General features: G+C 41.7%; 1 long non-coding RNA gene across 1 annotated transcript; it reads right to left on the bottom strand.

Moving 5' to 3' along the window:
* Positions 1 to 5,591, bottom strand: LOC110015995. Its single transcript, XR_002872686.1, has 6 exons — positions 5,057 to 5,591; positions 4,824 to 4,941; positions 1,075 to 1,142; positions 917 to 996; positions 492 to 590; positions 1 to 364 (listed from the first exon to the last, which is right to left on the bottom strand). It is a non-coding gene; the product is annotated as an uncharacterized LOC110015995 (long non-coding RNA).
* Positions 5,592 to 5,963: the final 372 nt, after the last annotated feature.

Here is a 5,963-nt window from a genome sequence, read left to right on the forward strand (position 1 = left end):
AAAAATATTTTATTACATAATAAATAAATAAGTCAAAAACCACAAACAAACATGCATCCTTTTTTTCTCTTCTGCCAGATAGCAGCTCTTGACTGGTGGTGGGTTTCCTTCAGTAAAGCCAGCTGAGTGTCTCGTGCGTAATTTTGGCTCAATTCCACTCCTCAAGTTTTCATCCCAGGCTTTATGGCATTTCAGCATCACCATGGTTAGCCTAGTGGAGCGCCACTTTGGCAAGGCTTGATAATAAGATGTTTGTCCTCGTCACTTTCCTCGTCGCTGACATAGTTTGCATTGGCTCTTTTTTTTATGACAGATCCTCTTGATTGAGAATCTTCTCAGCAATTTTGACCCTCTTTTTGAAGAGCTATGGACCAACAGGAAAGGAAAATATTATTTTAATTAGAGGAAACAACATACACACACATACACAGTTCAACTGGACCATGCATGACCTGAGTAAATGAAACAAGGTCACAAATAGGACAACTCACCTGATCATGCTGACTGGTCCTCTTTTTGACCTCCTCCTTGCTTCTATCTCCATTCTCTCTCTTTGCACTTGAGACTGTCAATAGCTTGATTGCAAGCTCCTAGTCGATGGAAATATGAAATGTACAGAAGATGAGGTCAACATATTGCAAACATGTTTCCAAAGTGGAATATTCAAAATGTCCCATGCAGACTGTCACAGTGGCTTATCTTAATTATCCATTGTCAATGCTATATCGTTAATGTAACTTAGTGTTTGGTCTTAAGACATGGAAACACTAAATGAGCTGTCTATCACACTAATACAATTGCAATCCTATTCAAAAAAATCTCTGAAAAGAAAGTAACACTGATTATTGACATTGAGTCTCTCACATTATCTCTAACTTGGCGAGTTGTGTAAATCCAACTTCATGTTGGTGCTTACTTCTAACTTGGTGGAAACTCCAATTTGGTTCCACATCTTTCACTGCTGCCGTCATCTCCTCATTGTGTGGTGTTCTGAAGCTAAAAAAAAGACAATATTTTATAACTGACTGGAGTTCTAGTCAAGTTTCCTAAAATGATAGTGAGAAAGAAACATACTTATCATCTGCCCAGACCTTCCACTGGAGCTGCTCTCCGAGGTTCTTGTGTTTGTGATGGACAAGAATCTGAAAGAAAGAACAAGTCTGTTAGGTTACAGCAACATTGCTGTTCTGGCCAATGTTCTAGAATACAGGCACCTGCCCAACACAAAACCCCCCAGCAGCCGAGTGGCAAACTCAAGAACGCATGTAGCTTATAACCCCAAAGGGAGATCCGCCAACGTTTTCCGACCACGGTCAGAAAGAGAAAAGTCCTCGCAGGAAAGGTTCAACATAGGCTAAACATGAACAACCTTTTTTAAAGTGCAAAAAAAAAGTGAACACGTGTTTGTCTGTTTGGCTGCTTTAGTGAATCGTGCTGCTGCTTTTATTTGTCCGTCTTCATGTTACGTGACCGGAACACCAACATATTAACCGTGTCAGCTATCAGTGAGGATCTTAACGGGGTGACGATGTTTCCTGCCGCGCTGAAGTCACGCCATGAGGAGCTCGTAGCGCCTCCAGACGTATATTTTCCTGCCACTTTTGACAGAAGTGCAGAGACATCGGGTGGCCTGCGCTCCACCCTCGCCCCCCAGGCTCCTCGCCTCTCCTTTCCCTCCTCCGGCGCCCTTAGCGAGAGGGGAGCCGACGTTCGGACCCTGTGCAGCCGGTTCGGGCGCAACTGCCGGTGGACCCCCGTGTCTCCGTGCTGCTCACGCTACACAGGCCCCACGGCGGTGGGGGGCGACGTCTGCCGCTCCAGCGGGGGAATCGGGAGGAGTGACGCCGCGGCCGCCCAACACGTAGAACCTAAAAGAAACCTAATTGACATAGTGCTGAGGGTCTCTATGGCAGGCCATTTTAACATCAAAACGCTAAGTTTGACTATCCGGAATGAACATTGTAGATATCAGCAACGTATTTCTGACTAGTCGTAATTACATTTGGATAGTTGGAATTGTAATTCAAGATATCTGTAACGTAATTGTGATAGTCGAAACGACCGATAGAGATATCTATAATTCAGTTTTGCCTAGTCAAAACTGAATTACAGATATCTGCAATGACGTCATTGAAAACGACATTCAACTCGTCACACATCTTAAATGACAATTGTAGATATCTGCAATTCAGTTTTGCCTAGGCAGAATGACAGTTACAGATATCTCAAACGTCATTATCACTAGCTCCTCCTGCAGAATGACAGTTACAGATATCTCAAACGTCATTATCACTAGCTCCTCCTGCAGAATGACAGTTACAGATATCTCAAACGTCATTATCACTAGCTCCTCCTGTCTTGCACGGGCTGCAGCATTTAAAAGACGATTAAAAATCGCTTCGCCCGCTGGCTGCTCTACGACGGAGATTTAGGGCCACCAAAAACAGTAAAATTAAAAGATTTTAAGTCCTAAATTAAATTTACGATATTAAGTGGAAGTGAGCATGATGAGCAGCAGGTGAACGCCACACAGCAGCAGCAGACCGACTAAACTTTGTTGAAGAGGTGAGCTGAATGTTTATTGATAACGTTCTAAATGTTTGGAAATTCGTTAGTTTGATTTATGATTTATTCATGTTTTATTCATTGATGGGTGGTTTGAAGGATCTCTGCAGCCCGAAGCCGTCAGTGTCCCTGCAGCTGTCCACCTGAATCCTTTCTTCCTCCATTAAAGACAAGATCTCTACGTTTCTGTGACCCTTCCGTCTATGGAGGAGCACTTTTTGGCATTTTCAACGTTGTAATGCTAACATAACAGACTATTTTCATTCCTCTTTATTGTTTTATGTTGGATCAGGACGTTTCATCTGGAGGAGAGGTGTATGTAACACTGTTTACTTCTGCATTGGTGTTCGGATGACAGGTTCATGACATAAGGTGACTGATGAACTTCAGGATATGTGAATGAAAAGGAAAATAAAGGCTGCAGCGATCATCTGCACCCACACGTGTCTCTGAGCTCCTTATTAAACACATAAAACTCCGCTTTACCGACACCGAACCCCGGAAAGCCGGCTCCACTAATAATCTGATTTTGAGTCGCCAAAAGGTTCAGAATCACTTCGGTTAAAGCTATCCGGAAATAAAGCTAGGCTCCGATAAACGGAAGACTTGGTGTTTTTCTCTTTTCTTTTCTCTCTTTCCGATCGCGGTCAGAAGCGCAGGGGAGATTTCCTCCGCCGAAGGTGATTCTTCTTCGGGGTTCACTTTCCTGATCGGAACCCTCAACCTCCAGTGCGGATTAAGAAAACAGTTATTCTGGGGGGGGGGGACACCTTCTCTTTATTACGGTGCTCCGTCCTCCGAACACACAGTATCAACGCACACACCTCCGCTCCGTACTCCGTACTCACCCCCATCTCAGCACACACACACGCACGCATGCGCGCGCGCGCACACACACACACACACACACACACTCCACAACACTTTTATCTCCTAAATTTACGAGATAAAAGTTGTAATTAAAGAAAACAAAACTTTTTTTGTAAACTAGTCCTAAAACCCCGTCGTACTGCTGCAACCTGGTGCTAATCAGTGCTAATTACAAGTTAGCAGGTGCGATTTGAATGATTACAACAACACGCTCTGCTCCTCCCCTAAAGTGCGATGCGGACCTAATTTGCATACAGATATCTGCAACGTCATTTCGCCTAGTCGAAACTCTAATTCAAGATATCTGTAATTACATTTTGACTATCCTGAATGAACATTACAGATATCTCAAGATTCAGATATCTCTATTCAAATTTCATTTCAAGATATCTGTAACTTGATTATAGATATCTACAATTAAATTATGACCATCCCTAACTCCAGTTTGAGATATCTACAAAGTCATTTTGACTAGTCACAATTCCAGTTACAGATATCTACAACGTCATTTCGCCTAGTCAAAACTTAATTTAAGATATCTGAAAAGGAACATGTAGATATCTTAAATTGACTTGAATTAAAGATATCTTTAACTTGAGTTTTGACTAGTAAGAATGAAATTGTAGATATCTGAAACTTGAATTACAGATATCTACAATTCAGTTACAGATATCCGTAATTCATGAAGTGGATATCTGCAACTGAATTGTAGATATCTGTAATTGTAAACCCCATACAAATGAATGGTGAAAGTGATGTCATTTGTCCTAGGAATAATATCTTTGAGGATATCTAAAATTACGATTACGGATAGGAAGAATGTAGTTGCGGATATCTGAAATGTTCTTTTTGACTAGGCAAAACTCAAATAAAGATATCTGCAACACACATCCAGTCTAGCCTTTTAATGTTAAAATGGCCTGCCATAGGTCTCCAACATTTGTCCATAACCGCACGAGAATACACAATAATTAGCAAAGATGAATATGTTTATAGTTCAAATCACACACCATATGAGTCCTCTGTGTCTTCAAATAAATAAATAAATAAAGTGTGGGTCCGCGGTGATGACGTCCCGCGCGTGATGAGGTTTTACGGTCTGACACCGAATCCCAGGAGAAGCTACTAGGCTGCGCGGATGATCCATGATCCATACGGATCACAGTCCCCGGTTCTGCACAGACGTGTGCCGCGGATTCCACCCCCCAATCCCCCATCCCCTCCACGCACTTCATTAATCTGTACGGTCACGTCATGCTGTTTACCGCGTCAAAGTCGCTGCTCGACGTTTGTCCGTTAGGTGATGACATGTTTCTGGGTTCCTTGAAGTTTTATACAAAAGCGAAGTTTTTCAGTACAAAATATTTTTACACACGGAAGATACATACGGAAACTTCGAGGGGGGGGGGGGTCGTATCCGGTGTTCTTGTAGCTTCTTCTTGGTTTTTTCCACGTCGTCCAGCCTCTGTGATTATGTTTCAATCGCTTCAGATGAAAACTATTTTCCTGAAAAAAGGGAAGGATGTGGTTATTTTTGCTATTTAAAATAGCCCCGGAATTGGTTAAATATAACCCCGTAGCCTCCAAGCCCCGAACATGCCCATTTAAATCAAAAGTTTACCTGAACTTATCCGCTCGGCCGGGTCACTGCCGCCAACTCCCGGATCCTCTGAGGTCTTTTCGTTGTGAGGACGCGGTCGGCCTCGCTTACTAGAGGGTTTCCATGTCTCCTACGGTCAACTTTTATTCTTTTTTTCCGTCTTCATCTTCGGACCTAGCGCTCCGTGCCGCCATTGTTTTCAAACAGACTGCGTCATGGCGGCGCGGAGCTCTGTTACTTGACAGCTGATTTGTCGCGTTGCAGAACGTGACCAATCAAATTTCACTTTACTGGAGCTCGGGTAAGACGTCACGGCCGTTCGTTCTCCTCGTGTTGTTTAGCGGCTTCGAAACTACTGAAGACGTTTTGTTCCCGGCAGCATTTGGAGAAAGGGCTGGAGTGTGACCCAAAAATCTATGATAAATAAAATAAAAAATGAAAGAAGTTTCTTTTAAAATCATGCACAAAATTTACCCCACTAATCAATTCATGCTAAGATACATTAAAAAATTGATTTGTCCCTTTTGCAAAGAACATCCAAAAGCAATTAATCTTCTTTTTTGGAATTGTACTGAAATTAGATTTTTTTTTTGGAAGAAGTGTTTACAATTTATCAGTAATCATATTCACCCCAACTTCACTCTGAAATTCGAATATATAATTTTTGGGTTTTATAATAAAAACTTGGACTCAAATAAAAACTAATAATTAATGTTATTATTATATTTGGCAAATTGTATATTCATAAATGCTTATTCTATTCATCTTCTATCCCCCCCCCGTGTTAATCAAACAAATTGAAATGTATCTCAGTTAAATCTCTAAAAGCCTTAAGAAAGCTGTATGTTTGTATGAAAGTTGTGGAAACCTGAATGTTTTTGTGTAAAATGCATGTAATATGTTTGCTCTCCTGGCTGTACCTACATTT

The sequence above is a fragment of the Oryzias latipes genome, chromosome 22 (assembly GCF_002234675.1).
Source record: "Oryzias latipes chromosome 22, ASM223467v1".
Taxonomy (NCBI): Eukaryota; Metazoa; Chordata; class Actinopteri; order Beloniformes; family Adrianichthyidae; genus Oryzias; species Oryzias latipes.